This window comes from Macaca mulatta, chromosome 4 (assembly GCF_049350105.2).
Source record: "Macaca mulatta isolate MMU2019108-1 chromosome 4, T2T-MMU8v2.0, whole genome shotgun sequence".
NCBI lineage: Eukaryota > Metazoa > Chordata > Mammalia > Primates > Cercopithecidae > Macaca > Macaca mulatta.
In genome coordinates, this window is record NC_133409.1 from 68,550,751 (window position 1) to 68,568,917 (window position 18,167).

The following is an 18,167-nucleotide window of genomic DNA, read 5'->3' on the forward strand; positions in this document are numbered from 1 at the left end:
ATTCCTCTGTCTCAGCCTTCTCAGTAGCTAGGATTACAAACACCTACCACCACGACTGGCTAACGTTTTTTATTTTTATTTTGAGTAGAGACGGGGTTTCACTATGTTGGCCAGGCTGGTCTCAAACTCCTAACCTCATGATCCATCAGCCTTGGCCTCCCAAAGTGTTGGGATTAAAGTTGTGAGCCACTATGCCTGGCCGAAAATCTTGCATTTAAGCAAAGAAGGAATGAGTCTGAAAGCAGGAATGGAAATGGGAAAAGATAAGGGGGCCAGAAGGAAAGTGGAGGAGAAAAGAAGGGTTAGGGTCTGAGAGGGAGCCAAGATCCAAGTATTTCCAGCCCCATAGCCTGGAGTTGCAAGTGGGTGGGGCAAGGCCACTGGAGCTGTGACAGCCTTGAAAGCCAGGGTGACTCATGTGGGGGCCCTCTGTTTCCTCTGGGTGTGTCACACCCTGGGCTACAGGTCCCCGGTGGCACAGGTGCTGGCACAGAGTTGGGTGTCTGCATCCAGCTTCTGTTCCTGGTGCCAGGATGGTCCAGGGTGGGTCAGGTGGGTGAGTTCCAGGGCTGGACCCTAAGCAGGGGTCATGGGGACTCTTGGACTGCAGGGAGGTCAGGAGGAGGAGAGACTTCTGGAAGCTCCTGAATGTCTCCCTGGAATGTAATGCAGCATTGCAGGCTGGAGCCAGCCTGGCATGGGGAGAGAGATGTGAGACTGATGAAAAGCGTGCAGCCTGATTTAAAGCCAAACCCTGAGCCCTTTCCAAGGCCAATAAAGCATATTGTAGTTGCTAAAAGAAACAAATACAAAAAAAGCAAAGTAGCCTTTCTTGGCAGATACAACACCTTTTATTTTTAATCTTTACATTTAACAGTTAATTGCCTTTTGAAAATAGTGTACATTATTCGATATTTTAAAATCCAACCTGGGAGTTTCAGTGATTTATGTGATAAGTTTAGTAATTCACCTTTATTGTGATAATTACTGTTTAGGATTTAGCTACGCCATCTTTTTTGTTTGTTTGTTTTAAGATATGGGGTTTTCCTCTGTTGTCCAGGCTGGAGTGCAGCGGCGTGGTCATAGCTAACTGCAGCCTCTAACTCCTGAGCTCAGGCCATCTTACGGCCTCTAAGGAAGGAGACCACTACTACTCCTATTGCTGTCCTCCCCCTACCTTGCCTAGTTCACAAGACAGGAGGAGACAGAAAGCAAAAAGCTAGAAAGAAATAAAAGTAAGATAAATAGCCAGACAACCCTGGCACCACCACCCAGCCCTAGGAGTTAAAAAAAGTAATAATAATAACATCAATCCCTGACCTAAACTACTTGTGTTATCTGTAAATTCCAGACACTGTATGAAAAAAGCATTGTAAAACTTTTTGTTCTGTTAGCTGATGCATGTAGCCCCCAGTCACGTTTCCCATGCTTGCTTGATTTATCACGACCCTTTCCCATGGACCACTTAAAGTTGTAAGCCTTTAAAAAGGCCAAGAACTTCTTCTGGGGGAGCTGGGCTCTTAAGACGCGAGTCTGTGGGTGCTCCCGGCCGAATAAAAAAACCTCTTCCTTCTTTAATCCGGTGTCTGAGGAGTTTTGTCTGTGGCTCGTCCTGCTACATTTCTTGGTTCCCTGACTGGGAAGCGAGGTGATTAATGGACAGTCAATGGTTGACAGTCGAAGCAGCCCCTCAGGTAGCTTATGCCTGCCCTATAAAGCATCCCTGCAGGGGACTCTGGCCAGCTTGAGCGATGCGATGCGGATCCAGAGAGGGCTCCTGGGTAGGCAATTGCCCCGGTCAGAGCAGTGCACAGCAGGCCCTGTGGAGGATCAAGGCAGTGGCTGAACACCGGGAAGGAACTGGCACTTTAAGTCCGGACATCTGAAACTTGGTAAGACTGGTCTTTGGAACTTGCCCACTCCATTTGAGTGGAAGCGTGGCCTGATCACCCACGGCGTGCCTGTACCAGCACTTTGGTTTTTGTTTTTGACTTGACTTGAATTAATTACTTGATACTTTGGTTTAGTTTTGATTTTGACTTGACTTGAATTGCTTGATAAACAGGCATGCCTTTATTGACACTTTGGTTTTGGTCCTGATTTTGACTTGGCTTAAATTGCTTGACAAACAGGTGTGCCTTTAACAACACTTTGGTTTTAGTTTTGATTTTGATTTAGTGTGAATTAGACGAGTGAGTGATCTTTTACCCTGTCCTTCTTATAGTGTGAATGTTGTTTTGTCTCGAGAGAAAAATAGGTCAGACACAAAGTAAGCCCACTCTGCTAGGAACTGTGTTAAAAAAATTTCAAAAAGAAAAAAGGAAAGTCATCAAATCATCGAAACTTACTCTATTAAAATGCATGTTACAGAACCTTAAGAAAGGTTTTGCAGGAGATTATAGAGTTAAGTTAACCCCTTAGAGGTTAAGAACTCTGTGTGAATTAGAACTGCCCTCTTTTGGTGTTGGATGGCCCATGGAAGGAACTATAGACAGAGAACAATTAGCCATGTATTTAAGGTGATGACAGGGGTCGGAGGACAGCCAGTGTACCTAGATCAAATTCCTTTATATTGACTCATAGTTAAATATAACATAGACAAAACCAGCATAAATTTAGCCCTGTTTAACAGCTTATTGCAAAAAAGCCAAAAGTAAAAGTAAGAGCAGTTTCGCCAGCAGACAAGTTAAAAAAAAAAAAAAAAAAAAGAAGAAGTCCCAGAAACAGCAAGAGAAGCCAGTTTTGCAGGAGCCGCCAGAGATAAGAGAAATTCTTTCTCCATATGTCCCAGCCTGCTCCGCTTTACTGAGGCCAACAGCCCCCTCAGAAACGAGATTCAGGAGCTAACATGCCCCAGGTCTCACCTCGAAGGGGAGGATCTGAGCCTCAAGAGGCCAAGGAAGGAAGTCAAGATAGTCAAGTGGGTCATCTGAGATCTGCTCTTGCTTGAGCTATTGTAAATGACTCTCATGAAGACGCGAGGACCTGTCTATTATAATGACCAAGCCTACATCCAGGGGGTGGGTCAACAGACTTTCATCTATCAGCCCTTTTCAACCATTGATCTACTAAACTGGAAGCACCCCGAACCTGCCACCTTGCTCCCAGCAGCTAAACTCCTGTCGAGCATGACTGTGTAGAGGTGTTGGACTCAAGTTTCCTCTAGCAGACCTGACCTCCAGGACCAGACTTGGGCATCAGTAGACTAGGAGCTATACATGGACGGGAACAGCTTCATCAACCCACAAGGAGACAGAAGTGCAGAATATGAGGTGGTAACCCTGGACACTGCCGTTAAGCTGAGCTCAATGCTTTAATTCGGGCCTTAGAATTCAGTAAAGGTAAGACTGTAAACATTTACACTAACTCTTGGTATGCCTGTTTAACCCTCCAAGTAAATGAAAAATTATATAAAGAGAAGAGCCTGTTAAACTCTAGGAAAAAGGGGAAAAAAGACCCAGAGAATGCAACTCAGCTTAGCGTTTGCAGAGGTACTGAGAAGCACTTCTGCAGAGGCTAAGAGTTAGTAGAAAAAAAGCAAGTCATATAAAAGAGATTTCAGGAATGCTTCAAGGAGCTGACAAGAGCCTAAGTCAGTTTTATAAGAGACTATAAAGCATTCTGGTTTTACACGCTGTTTAACCCTGAGGCTGCTGAAAATCAGTATATAGTGAATACTTCATTTGTAAAGCAAGCCCAGGGTAACATCAAGCAGAAGCTGCGGGCATGAATACCATCTAGTCTATAAAAGTGGCCACCAAGGTGTATGTTAACTGTGACCAAGGAACACAACTAGGAAAGAGCAAAAGAAAAAGAAAGACTAACAGTAAGTATAAAAAAAGAGAGATTAACAATGTGAGAGGACGTGGACGTGGATGTAAATGTGAAAGAAGTCAAGTTAGGCAAGGATTCAAGAAACAGACAAGGCTAGAGAGAGATTAATGTGCGAGATGCAAAAAGAAAGGACACTAGAAGGGTAAATGTTCAAAAGGCAATAAAGGAAATGGCCAAGGCCACAAGACAAAGAGGCCATTGGCCAAGGTCTGTGGCACCTTGGAGGAACCAAATACTCACCTGATCAGGCTGACAGGAGCTGAAGAATGTAAAAACTAGGACAGACTAGGCTCTCAGGAATCCATGGTCACATTAGAAGTTAAAAGCAGCAAGATTCTGCTGTATCTGGATTCCAATTACTCACTGAAGGCTAAGTCACTAAGTAGAGTTACAAAGGGAGGCAGTAGGGGGAGAAGAGCCCCTCTTCTAAGAAACTTAAACAGGAAAAAGAGCCATACCTTGTGAAAACCTGCTTACAGATTTTACAGAACTGCCCCGTGCTGGAGGCTATCGGTACAGACTAGTGCTTGTTTGCACCTTTTCAGGATAAGTTAAAGTTTTCCCCACCAGGACAGAAAAAGTACAAGAAGTGACTAAAGTACTGTTAAAAGACATTACCCCCAGATTTAGACTACCTCTAACTTTAAAGTCAGACAATAGGCCAGCATTTGTAGCTGAAATAGTGCAAGATTTAACAAGACTGTTAAAAATAAAATAGAAGTTACACACAACCTATCGGCCACAAAGTTCAAGAAAAGGTGGAACGCATGAACTGGACACTCGAGCAGCTACTGAAAAAATATTGCCAGGAAATTCATTTAAGATAAAATCAGATTTTTGCCTATGGTCCTCCTCCGAGTCAGGTGCACTGCCACCAAACAAACTAGGTATTTGCCCTATAAGATTTTGTTCGGTCTGCCACCCCCAAATCATAAGTCAAATTAAAGGTGACCTCCAGAAACTAAAGGAATTAACCTTAAAAAGGCAAATGCAAGCTTTAAAAATAGCCACACAAAGTGTTCATGATTAAATAAATAAAAATGCCTGTAAGCTTGACATCCCTTTAAATCTAGTGACTCTGTTTAAAGTAAAATCTAATTTTAATAGGACCCATATAGGATGGGCCCTCTACTGTAACCTTGTCCACTCCCACTGCTGTTAAAGTTGCAGGTGTTGTGTCTTGGATCCCCTCAGTCAGCTAATACCGGCAGCTCAGGATAAGTGGACCAGCCAGCAGGACACAGATCATCCAACTCGGCTGATCCTGAGACGAGACCAAGCTGCTGCTGAGGATGATAGCCCTGCTCTGGTCACTCTGGGGGCTGACCAGTCTACACACGGCTGAAGCTTGAGGAGACAACAAGCCCTGCTCTAGTCACACACCGGCAGCTGACTAGTCTACGCATGGCCAAAGCTTGAGGACTCATCAAGCAAGTAAATGTAGTTAAAAATCTTAGGACTAATAGTTTTCCTGTAATACTGTTTTCCTATTGTTCTGTCACTGTATTCAACCTTTTTCCCAGGTAAGGACCTCTTTTGTCCTTGCTGGATATGAATATGCTATACATTGTTTTGTTCTTGTTACCCCCGCATAACCATGCTAGAAGAAACGCCTATATAAGGTGTCCCCACTGTACACATGCTACTTAGGAAACCCAGATCCTCCAGCCCAGCAACAATTCTGAGTCTTTCAGTCATTCTTGAAACATACAAACCAGAAGTTACCAGAACCTCCTCCTTTAGCAAAAAAAAAAAAAAAAAAAAGAAAAAAGAAAAGAAAAGACAAAACCTATTTGCTCAGTTGGCTGAAACCATTGCTTGCAGCCTGGATGTTTCTTCATGTTATGTTTATAAAAAGGCTAATATAAGACACCAATGGCCTTGAGAAGCAAACGAGTTAATGCCTCCAGATAACTTTAACTAACTCTTTCCCCAAACAGACGCCCCAAGTTCAAGCATCTGGCTCTTAAAAACTTCTGTTATTAAAAAATACTGTGTTACTCGCTAGAAATAAGCTTTGAAGACCCAGTAAAAAACTAACCTGCTTAGGACATGACAAAGTTGATACATGTGCCTTTACAGGTTTAACACAGGCTTGATCCTAGGTCTTCATTTAGAAAATAGTTTCCAGCTATAAAAAATTTAAAATCCTCATTGTAAGTGTATTACTGGTAATAGAAACTTGCTTGCTGCTCCCCTGTGTATTACGCTTGCTCCTTCAAATGATAAAAGGTTTTGTAGCCACCATGGCTCGTCAGAAAACTTCAGCACAAGTGTGTTACATAAAACACTATCACTGTGTCTCACAAAGAGACTCAGTAAAAATAAAAGTGAGAACTCCCACTAATTAGTGAAAATTCTCAAAGAGGGGGGTTAAGGAAGGAGACCACTGCTATTCCTATTGCCCTCCTCCCGCTACATTGCCTAGTTCACAAGACAGGAGGAGACAGAAAGCAAAAAGCTAGAAAGAAACCAAAGTAAGATAAATAGGCAGACAACCCTGGCACCACCACCCGGCCCTAGGAGTTAAAAAAAGTAATAATAATAACATCAACCTCTGACCTAAACTACTTGTGTTACTGTAAATCCCAGACACAGTATGGAAAAAGCATTGTAAAACTTTTTGTTCTGTTAGCTGATGCATGTAGCCCCCAGTCACGTTTCCCACGCTTGCTCGATTTATCACGATCCTTTTACGTGGACCCCTTAAAGTTGTAAGCCTTTAAAAAGGCCAAGAATTTCTTTTTTGGGGAGCTTGGCTCTTAAGACACAGCCTGCCGACGCTCCCAGCCGAACAAAAAACCTCTTCCTTCTTTAATGTGGTGTCTGAGGAGTTTTGTCTGCGGCTCGTCTTGCTATACCTCAGCCTTTGAGTAACCAGAACTACAAGCAGGCACCACCCACTGGGCTAATTTTCTATATTTGTAGAGATGGGGTCGGCCTATATTGCCCAGGCTGGTCTTGAACTCCTGAGCTCAAGCGATCCTCCCACCTCGGCCTCCAAAAGTGCAGGGATTACAGGCATGAACCACTGTGCCTGGTCCACGTGTATTTATTGTGTTTTTTATTGCTGGTATTTCCCCCTCCATACCTGTGTTCCATTTAGTATACTGAGGTTTTCTTTGGTTGGTTAAAAGTTATATATTCTAGTTTTCTTCTCAGGGTGGCTGCCCTTAACCTATGACTCATACCAATATGTGTCACATTTATTGGTATTAATGGTTTCATTTTATTCCTAATTTTAGAAGTATCAGCACATTTTCCTATTCCTTTTGCATGCCACCTCCAGCCCCATTTTCCTGATATCTTTCCTAGCTGTAATTCTCAGTTACTCTTAGCTACACTTCCTTGTTTCTGTGATCCTAACTTCACATTTCCCTTGTTGTGAGGTAACAGTAATCTGGAACAGATTCTTTGGTCACTCATCCTCCTCGGTTCTCTTGTGGCATCTCCTGTGTTTCTCTTGCTATTGAGGTACCTTCCTTTAAACTATTTCCAACTTGGATCTTCAGGAGGCAAATATCCTTCAGGTTTTCTATAATTTCAAATATTTCTAATACACCATGATGGGCAGGATTCGGAAGCTGCCCCTTCAAGTTTCCTGTACCTTTTTCAGAACGATATGTTCTAGAAAACACTGATGACAGGACAACTAACCGCTGTCTTAGCCTGTTTGATTGAGCCTGGAGTGTACCAGCCGCAGGAAAATCCAGTATTTTAAGCAAGGAAGGAAGGAGTATGAAAGTGGGAATGGAGGCCGGGCGCGGTGGCTCAAGCCTGTAATCCCAGCACTTTGGGAGGCCGAGACGGGTGGATCACGAGGTCAGGAGATCGAGACCATTCTGGCTAACACGGTGAAACCCCGTCTCTACTAAAAAATACAAAAAACTAGCCGGGCGACGTGGCGGGCGCCTGTAGTCCCAGCTACTCGGGAGGCTGAGGCAGGAGAATGGTGTAAACCTGGGAGGTGGAGCTTGCAGTGAGCTGAGATCCGGCCACTGCACTCCAGCCTGGGTGACAGAGCGAGACTCCGTCTCAAAAAAAAAAAAAAAAAAAAAAAAAAGAAAGTGGGAATGGAAATGGGAAAGAAAAGGGGGCCAGGAAGAAGGGGATGGAGAGAATAAGGGCTGAGGGGCCTAGAGAAACCAGCTGCTCCTAGTCCAGGCACCACTAGTCTAGGTACTGTGAGTCTAGGCACCGCTAGTCTAGGTATTGTGAGTCTAGGCACCGCTAGTCTAGGCTCTGCACAGTCATAATTAAAGCTACTAATCAGTTGACCTTAAAATAGAGAGATTTTCCTGGATTCTCTGAGTGGGCCCAGTGTCATTACTTGAGCTCAGTAAAGCAGGGAATTTTCTCAGGCTGGAGCCAAGAAAGATGCGTCCGATGTCAGAGAGATTCTAAGCATGAGAAGGATTCCATGCACTGTTGCTGGCTCTGAGCTGTGGGGGCCATGAGCAAGACTGGAGAGGGGCCCCTAGGAGTTAGGGAAGGGTCACAGCTGACAGCCCGCAGGGAAGCTGAGACCTCAGTACAGCAGATCCAAGGACTGGATTCTGCCAGTAACCTGAATGTACTTGGAAGCAGAGGCTTCCAAAACCTCCCAATCAGAGCCCAGTGGGTGGACACCTTGACCTTGACCTTGACCTTGACCTTGAGGAACTGGGAGCAGAGAAACCAATCAAGCCATCTCAGACTTGTAACCTAGAGGACTGTGAAATAATAAAGATGTACTGATTTAGGCAGGTAAGTATGTGGCAATTTGTTATGGCTGCAACAGAAAGGATACCTTCTTATTTAAATGAGAATTTGACTGGATAAAAAATTCTAGGCTCAAGTTCTTTTCCTTCATATTTTAGAAAGAATACTCTGTCATTATCTTGCAACCAGGGTTGCTGTTGTGTAGTCTGTTGGCCAAGTGTTTCCTTCTTCCTTCCATTGTTTCTCTGGGGTAATTTGGGTGAGGGAGCCAGAAGCCTGAGCTTCTTTCCTGTCTTCATCCAGTGGATTTGTACTGTTCTAGGCTGTTAGTCACAGTCTCAAGGAGGTAGAGAATGGTTTATATTTTAACCTACTATTTCATAGATGCACCTTGTAGATCAGATAAGCTTATTGTTTTTCTCTTACACAGCTACTGCTAGTCTTCTCTCCTCCACCTTTTATAAATACTCTACTTATTGAGATATAGTTTACAGACAATACCCCTCTGTGAACATAGGAGCTTAAAGTCTCTTGGCCGGGCACGTTGGCTTACGCCTGTAATCCCAGCATTTGGGAGGCTGAAGCGGGTGGATCATGAGGTCAAGAGATTGAGATCATCCTGGCCAACATGGTGGAACCCCATTTCTACTAAAAATACGAAAATTAGCTGTGGGCAGTGGCACGCGTCTGTAGTCCCAGCTACTTGGGAGGCTGACGCAGAAGAATCACTTGAACCTGGGAGGCAGAGGTTGTGGTGAGCTGAGATTGCACCACTGCACTCCAGCTTGACGACAGAGCAAGACTGTGTCACACACACAAAAAGTCTCTTATCTTTGGGAGTATATTGAAACATACAGACATTTGGCCATATTATAAAGCATATTCCCAGGCTATAAGTATAAAACAATTGAATGATATTACTTCAGTCATGAATCATCTTACCAACCTGTCAATTCTGTAGAAAACCACATTTCTAGCAGTGCTTGCTTCAGGTTTGCAGAGGGAGGAAAACAACAATGTTTTCACTGGACATTGGCTTTTAGACAAAATTAATGCCAGAACTCTATTAAATTCATTTTTACTTCCTATCATTTCTATACTTTGTAGATTTCATAAGATCAGCCCACAGTCTTAAATTTATGATAATTATGATAGATATCTTAGTAAAACACCCAATCCCTTTCAGTTATTGGAAACACTTAGGACTTTTAGGTTTTAACAACAAGTAGCACATTGTAGAACAGCAGTGCTGTTTAAAAACTGAACTCAGTTGAATTAATCAGACATAACAAGATATTTTATGACTCAAACAGAAAATGAACAACATTGAATGGATTTAAATGCTTTTTAATAGTATATCTAAACTGTGTGAATTATGGTAACACCACCTTTGAGAAGAAATCATCAATTTTAAATTTAACATACAGGATGGCACCCTAGGAAAACGTTAAAAAGTCAGGAGAATTGTACCTTTAAGAGTGCAAATGAGCAATGAAAATACACACTACCAGAGTCACCTCCTGGGACGCCTAGACAATGACTTGTGATTTGAGCATTTTTCTGCCTAGAAACCACAGAAGTGACTGTTTAGCTCTAACTGGCAGGCACCACATGACAGAGCAACAACAGAGCAAGAAAACCAGGAAATTTTTTTTCTCAAAATAATTTCAAATCTTGTTTTGAAAGCTTTTTTGCTAAGGTGTCTCCTCCTCCCAAGAAACTAACAAAGAGCCACAGCAGCAACAATGATGCCCAGCAAGAGCAGCACTGCACATGTAAAATCCAGTAAAGCACTCTGCCCTGAGGATTTGTCACTGCAGCTGTCCTGAGGGTTAGAATGTTTTCTACCTGACTGCTCCGGGAACGTGCGAGCCAAAAAATGAACAAAAATGATCCCTGGGCCGGGCACGGTGGCTCAAGCCTGTAATCCCAGCACTTTGGGAGGCCGAGACGGGCGGATCACAAGGTCAGGAGATCGAGACCATCCTGGCGAACCCGGTGAAACCCCGTCTCTCCTAAAAAATACAAAAAACTAGCCGGGCGAGGTGGCGGGCACCTGTAGTCCCAGCTACTCGGGAGGCTGAGGCAGGAGAATGGCATGAATCCGGGAGGCGGAGCTTGCAGTGAGCTGAGATCCGGCCACTGCACTCCAGCCTGGGTGACAGAGCAAGACCCCGTCTCAAAAAAAAAAAAAAAAAAAAAAAAAAGATCCCTGGCTTGTGGAGATCCACAGGCATTGAACAGAATCCAACATAATATCTCTGCAGAACACAACCTCACGTAGGCAGCAGAGGCTTCCTGCAGTAAAAAAGCCATGCCACAAAAAAGCTCAGAAACCTGCAGAATATATCAAGAGTCAAATCACAGTAAGTGACTGAGTCAATCCCACAGAGTAGGTTCGGCCCTGAAGAACTACAGATATTAGAACTACAAAGAAAATAGCAAAATATGTATCCTTAAATCATTAAAGACATAAAAGAATAAAACACACTGCAACTATTAAGACATTGTCAAAAAGGCTAGTTATATCTGAAACAGAAAGAACCAAGCAGCACTTACAGCAGTGAAAAATTTGTCAATTAAAATTTGAAACTCAACACACTGATGAAGCAGCATATTAAATATAGGATGGGCTGGGCGCGGTGGCTCATGCCTGTAATCCCAGCACTTTAGGAGGCTGAGGTGGGTGGATCACCTGAATTCAGGAGTTCGAGACCAGCCTGGCCAACATGGTGAAACCTTGTCTCTACTAAAAACAAAAAAATAAGCCGGGTGTGGTGGCGGGCACCTGTGATCTCAGCTACTCAGGAGGCTAAGGCAGGAGAATCGCTTGAATCCGGAAAGTTGGGACTCACCGTCCCACTCGGATCCGTGGGGCCCTAACAGTGTGGTCCCCGCAAGGATCCCCCATTCTCCTTGCCCTGGGGCTCCTGCAGGAGGGAGACTGAGACTCACTCGGTGCTAAGTGTCCAGGGTCCGGCAGGGGCTTCCAGTTGTCGCCTCCCCGACCTCGCCACTCCCGGTCCAGGGCTCCTGGTTTTTCTGCTGGGCTGGGGGCCTCAAGCATGGACGTCGTGAGGGGGAGAAAACCTTGGGATGGGTGGAACAGAAGGATGGGAGGGAGGGCAGGAGAAAGGGAGAGGAAGGAAGGAAGTAGGGCCAGAGAAAAGGGAGGAACCTCCGCCAGGAAAATGGGGAGAGGGTGACACGCACACATCCCCCACACTCATGGACTCCCCGTCTCCTGCTCTCTGCCCTGTAAGGAATGCAGGCCCCACCCCCTCCACCCTCACTGTGTTTGGGGTCAGCCATTCCAGCGGGGTGAGGCGTCCCCTTGTGGGTGCGGTTGGCATTTCCCTGAGGGCTGGGGACACTAAGCACCTTTTCCTGGGCTCACTGCCCTACTTCTCCTTCTCCTTCTCTCCTTCTTTTCCTTCTCCTACTCCTTCTGCGTCTCCTTCTCCTTCTCCTCCTTCTTCTGCTTCTCCTCCTTCTTCTTTTTGAGACTGAGCTTCCCTCCTATTGCCCAGGCTGGAGTGCAACGGGGTGATCTCAGCTCACCGCAATCTCTGTGTCCCGGGTTCAAGCGATTCTCCTGCCTCAGCCTCTCAAGTAGCTTGGATTACAGGCATGCGCCACCTCGCCCAGCTAGTTTTTTGTTTTTCTAGTACAGATGGGGTTTCTCCATGTTGATCAGACTGGTCTCCATCTCCCCACCTCAGGTGATCCGCCAGCTTCGGCCTCCCAAGCTCCTGAGATTACAGGCGTGAGCCACCGCGCCCTGCCTGCATTCTTCTGATGTCAGTGGGGAAGGGGAAGTCCGCAAACCGCAGTGAGACCGTGACCCCAGCCGGTGTCGGTGTCTTGACACCGCTTGGGAAAATGAATTCAAGGACCAGTAGAAAATAGAGAAAGAATGGATATTTATTGTAAAAGGAAAAGTACACACTCAAGTAAAGGGAGTGCGAGGGAACTCAAGAGAGAGGCAGGTGCAAGGGGGTTTGGGGTTGCCACCTTTATGAGTTTCTTCAACCAAGGGGTGGAATGTTCATGAAAATTCTTTGAAAAAGGAGAGGGTTTCTCACAACTGTGGTGCCCGCATTTTTACACCAAATATGAGTATCCTCAGAGCTGCTAGGGAGCTGGTTGGTGTGGGTTTAGTATGTTAATCAGCATATAATGAGGTCCTAGATGAAACCTAGGTCAAATCCAGGGCTATGCTGGGCCCACTCATTCTTAGGCAGCTTGGTCTACATTCTGGTTTTCAGCATCTTACCAGCCCACAGCCTCTGCAGATATTTGAACAGATTCTTTTTGCTAGTTACCTGAAACTGCTGCCTAAAGTTTTCTATTCTTTTGTGACCACCCTGTAGTATACCTGTCTCACTTTGGAGAAATGTCTATTCCAGTTCTCTTGCATATATATAAATTGGGTTATTTCACTTTAGAATATTGACTTGCAAGAGTTCTCTGGATACCCTTGCCAGATATATGATTTTCAAATATTTACCTCATTCCATAAGTTTTTTTCTAACCTTCTAAATGGAGTCCTTTTTGAAGCACAAAAGTTTACATTTGCAGGAAATGAAATTAAAATACCTTTTATTTTGCCATTTGTGCTATTGGCATACGGTACCTAAGCGTTTGCCAAATCCGGGGTCACAAGAATTTACTGCTCTATTTTCTTCTGAGACTTTCATAGCTTCATGTCTTAGGTGGACATCTGCCATTCATCTAGAGCTAGTTTTTGTGTGTGCTGTAAGGAGGGGACCCGCCTCATTCTTCTGCATGTACCATCCAGTTGTCCCAGCACCTTTCACTGTAGTGTAGGATGCACCTGCCCAACCTTCTGTCCCTCCCTCCTGCACTTGGTGTCAGAACTGTGTCCTGCTGAATGGTTCTCCCAGGGTTTCCACCAGTGAAATCCCCTCATGTGAATCCCATTTGCTTCTCGGAGGACCTGGACTAAGGAATGGATTCACCAGAGGAAATTATATTTCATGAGATGGAACATTCTGGGAATGCTGACACTCAGCAGACCCCTTACTATATCAAAAGTAAGAAATTGCATGATTTGGTCATTTGGGTCCCACAAGTCCTCTGTCAAATTTGCTCGTTTGTGTTTAATTTTTCTTTGTCATTTCTTATGTTGTTTTTGTTGTTGTTTTCTTTGAGACAGGCTCTCACTATGTCACACAGTCTGGAGTGCAGTGGCACCACCTCAATCCCCTGCAACCTCAAACTCCCTGGCTTAAGTGATCCTCCCACCATAGCCTCCTGAGGAGCTGGGACTACAGGCTTGTGCTACTACACTTGGTCTATTTTTAAAATTTTCTGTAGAGACAGGTCTCACCGTGTTGCCACGGCTGATCTCCAACTCCTAGCCTCAAGCAATCCTCTAGCATTGGCCTCCCAAATTTCTGAGATTGCAGGAATGAGCCATCACTCCCGGTCCAAAAAGTTGCTACTTTTTAGGTTTTACTTTTGTCATGGTTGTATGACATAATGTAGATTTTTAAAATTCTGTATCATTAATGTGGGCAATGCTATACAATAAAATGTTTCTTCAGCCACAGCTTCTTAAAAATAGAAGTGGCATGAAAATGTTGTGCATTTGTCAAATCTTGAAGAAGTTTCAAATATTTAGGGTAATTCTGAACTCTCATTTTGGTTGACACAATAATCCATAAAAACAAGTAAAGCGCCCACTCTGATCTGGAAGGGGTAAGGAGGTGAAAGCATTGATAACCCAAAGTGACAGCCTCTTTTGTAGACACCATCCTGCCTAAATTTCTCATGCCCCACAAAAGAGGGTCCTGAACTCCTCGCTTCTCCAGAGCTCCATGCAGTCCTTGAAGCACTCTCTGGCTGTCTCTGCAAGTGGCTGAACAGCTCCTCCTGGTCTCTGTGGGGCTGCGGAGGCTCCAGGTCCCCTAGGCCCGAAGCTGTTGTGCTTATCAGGTCCCAACAAGGGTGCACCCCACCATGGGTGGTGGAGGAGACCAGGTGTAGCTGCTCCTGCCCCTACCTCTCTCCTGACTGGCCAATCTTAATTGGAGGAAGGAGTAAGCATGAGTGGAGCCATGGAGGTTGGTGCTGGATAGAACAGAAATGAAGACATTTGTCCAATCCCCCAAATTATGGGGATCCCTTTCTGAGTTCTAGCAGCCCTGGGGTAGTCTGATGATTGGATTCTTCCCATGTGTCTTAAACCCTATCATAAGGCAGCCACTGTGCTAGGTGCTGGGTTTACATGTGGGTGATGGCTGTTTCCTGTCTTCCAGGAACTTAGTATCTAGGGACAGAAACAAACACCCATGTGGCTGCTGCTGCTGATGTGATGTCCTTGCAGTGGTTGGGGCTATCAGAGGGCAGAAGAGGGGGTGATTCATTCTGCCTGGGGAGTTGCATGGAGGCTTTTCAGGAGGTGGCATTTCAGACTGTTCTTGTAGGAATAGAAAGAATACAGCATGTCCAGATGGGAGAAGACAGGGCACCTGGCAGAGGGACAAGCATGAGGAGGAGGCCTGGGAGTGCAAATATCACAGAAGTTTGAGGAGCTGTGAGAAGTCTGCAGTAATGAATCCTCAGTTACTGGGATAGATTCTTTCCACAGGGAGGAGGGAATGTCAGGCGGGATGATAGGCTAGGTGGATGAAGAAACTTCCTTGGAGTCCCTGTCTCCCTCCACAGCAAATCAACCAGGAAATCAATTCACCATTCATACATGTATGTTATCACACACACACACACACACACACACACACACACACACAGACACGCACACACAGGCACACACACATTGGCACACACGCTCATAGAAACAAACATAAACACATGCACACATACAGACACAGGCATACACACACATACATGCACACACACACTCACTCACAGACACATATAGGCACACACACAGACGCACGGGAGAAACTGGGTGTCATCTCGAGAACTGTCATGTCCAGCCAAACCTGCCTACTCTCCTGTCACCTCAGGTGCTGTCTCTCAGCTCTCCAAGGATTTCTGAAGACATCAAGTAGGATGTCACTGTGTCATCTGAAACAACTTGGCTCTGGGATGAAGCAGCGTCCCGTTTGTTTTCGCTGCAGCAAAAGAGAAACCTCTCCCCTGGGGCAGAACTGCTGGGTCACCAGAGAGCACCCCTCTGCTCTTTGCCCTCAGGGCATCTTGATCTGCAGGATGGGAGGAACTGCCCCAACTCTCCCAAAAAGGAACTCTTTATGGACCCCTCATCCGCCATGATGTCACCGCCTCTTTTGTCCTCTCTGTAGCCCATGGCTGTGGATCCCAGGCTGTGTGCCAAGGAACTCAGCACAAACTCACTGTGAGAAAACACTCTGGGGTTACTGAAATATTTGAAGGATGAGCAGTCACATCTGCAGGACACCTCAGGAAGTGCTAGTGCAAGGTATTTCACAGTTTCAACCTTAAGACTATGCACCATTGCTTTAGATGTAATTTTACAATCTGTGCTTTCAACAGATGGTGCGATTAAAAAACAAGAACCCCTGTAAAAATCTGTATGAAATAGGAAATGATGGCAACTGTGTCCAATCGGCTCCCACGGTTTGAGAAGTTGTTCAGTGCCCAGTAGGTACACATGTCCATTAGTAAACACTTGTGATTATTTAAGAATGAAACAAACATATTACTTTTTCAATTTATGTGAAATATTTTCTTAAACGGTGATGAAATTGCTACGTCATAAATATATATTGTTTCGTCCTAACTACTTAATAGATACATTCTTGGTTATTTCTTTTGTTTTAGGGCTATCTTGAAAATGTTACGGAGGCACCTTCTGGGTTTTCCCTGGACCACTCCAGGCCATTTCTCGGGCTCTGCCTCCTGCGAGAAAGCTCACCTCCATGAAGCCAGGACTCACATGTCACCTTCTTGGGAGACCTTTTTGTTCTGGCTACTGAGGACCTGGGGCCTCCCCCTCTCTCTCTTCCTTCCCACATCCTTGTTCTCCACCCCCTAAGTCATCTGTCACTTTCCTACATTCTGGAACACACCTGCTCATTATGTTCACCTGCTGTCCCCACTGGAGCAGGGATTTTGTCTGTTTTCCTCAGGGAAGCATTCATGGCACAGCCCATTATCAGTGCTGAGGCTGTACCTACCCTGTGAGTGAATAAATGAAAGGACAGTCATTGGAGTAGGGGCCTCTTTGTTGCCCATTTGTTCGCTACACTTTAGATGGTAACTTAGGACATGGTGGAACCAGTGTTTTCTGGGCACAATAAACCAGAATATATTGTGAAGGCAAGAAGTAGAAATAAATGTTAGGAGGAAGAATATGAATTTTCATCAAGGAGTTGAAAAGAGTGAGGAAAAAAAAAAACAATCAGGAAAGGGGCAAGTTTGTCTTGGTTGTAGATAACCTGGTGGAGAAACACAGCTGTCGGTGATAGAGATTGGGCTCTGTTAGTTTCCTCTGCAATGCAAGACCACCTCCACCACCTGCCCTGTGTCCTCCTCTATCCAGAGGCTGAATGCAGCTCTTGTGCCTTCAGTGCTGAGGAAGCCACAATCCCAGGCCAGAGGAAGGACTGAGGTGGACAGTGAAAAAGGAGGTGGTGGATGCAGAAGGGGAAGCCTGAGGATAAACAAAAAATGTCACTTGAAAATGGGACAAAAAGGAAGGGTATAAAGAACAAGGTGGAAATCATCTGATATTCCATCACACAGTGTTTACTGTTAGGGTTTTGGTGCAATCATATGTAATTTTTATACAATTATGATCATACACCTTAGAATTATTTTAAATCACTAGAGTATATCTTTTTTTTTTTTTTTTTTTTGAGAGAGAGAGTCTCTCTCTGTCGCCCAGGCTGGAGTGCAGTAGTGCGATCTTGACCCACTGCAGCATCCGCCTCCCGGGTTGGAGCAATTCTCCTGCCTCAGTCTCCTGAGTAGCTGGGATTATAGGCATGTGCCACCACACCAGGCTAATTTTGGTTTTTTTTTTTTTTTTTTTTTTTTTTTTTGTATTTTCAGTAGAAATGGGTTTCACCATATTGGCCAGGCTGGTCTCAAACTCCTGACCTTGTGATCCATCCACCTTGGCCTCCCAAAGTGCTGGGATTACAGGTGTGAGCCCGACCAAGAGTGTGTATTTTTAGAGCAGGGATAGAGTTCATAGTGCAGAGCTCTCTCTTGCTCCTGTCAGTTAATTCTTCTTTTTTTTTTTTTTGGCCTCATGTGATTTTATTTTACTTATTAATTTTTGATTTCAATTCTTACCGTAAAGGGTACACATGCAGGTTTGTCACATGGGTCAATTGTGGGAGGCTGAGGCTTGGGGCCCCAGTGATCCCATCACTCAGCCAGTAAGCATGGTACCCAACAGGTGGTTCTTCAGCCCATGTTGCCCTCCCCACTCCCCTGTCTAGTGATCTCTAGTGTCTCCATCTTTATATTCATGTGTATTCAATGTTTAGCTCCCACTCATAAATGGGAACCTGCAGCATGCGGTTTTCTATTCTTGTGTTAGGTCACTTATGATTATGGCCTCCAGCTCCATCCATATTGCTGGAAAGAACTTGATTTTGTTGTCTTTTATGGTTGCAAAGATTTTCATGGTGTGTGTGGACCACATTTTCTTC

General features: G+C 44.8%; 1 long non-coding RNA gene across 3 annotated transcripts in view; it reads left to right on the forward strand.

Moving 5' to 3' along the window:
- The window catches only part of LOC144340298 (uncharacterized), a 94,788-nt gene that overhangs the window by 68,418 nt on the left and 8,203 nt on the right, over positions 1-18,167 (forward strand). The window lies entirely within an intron of this gene.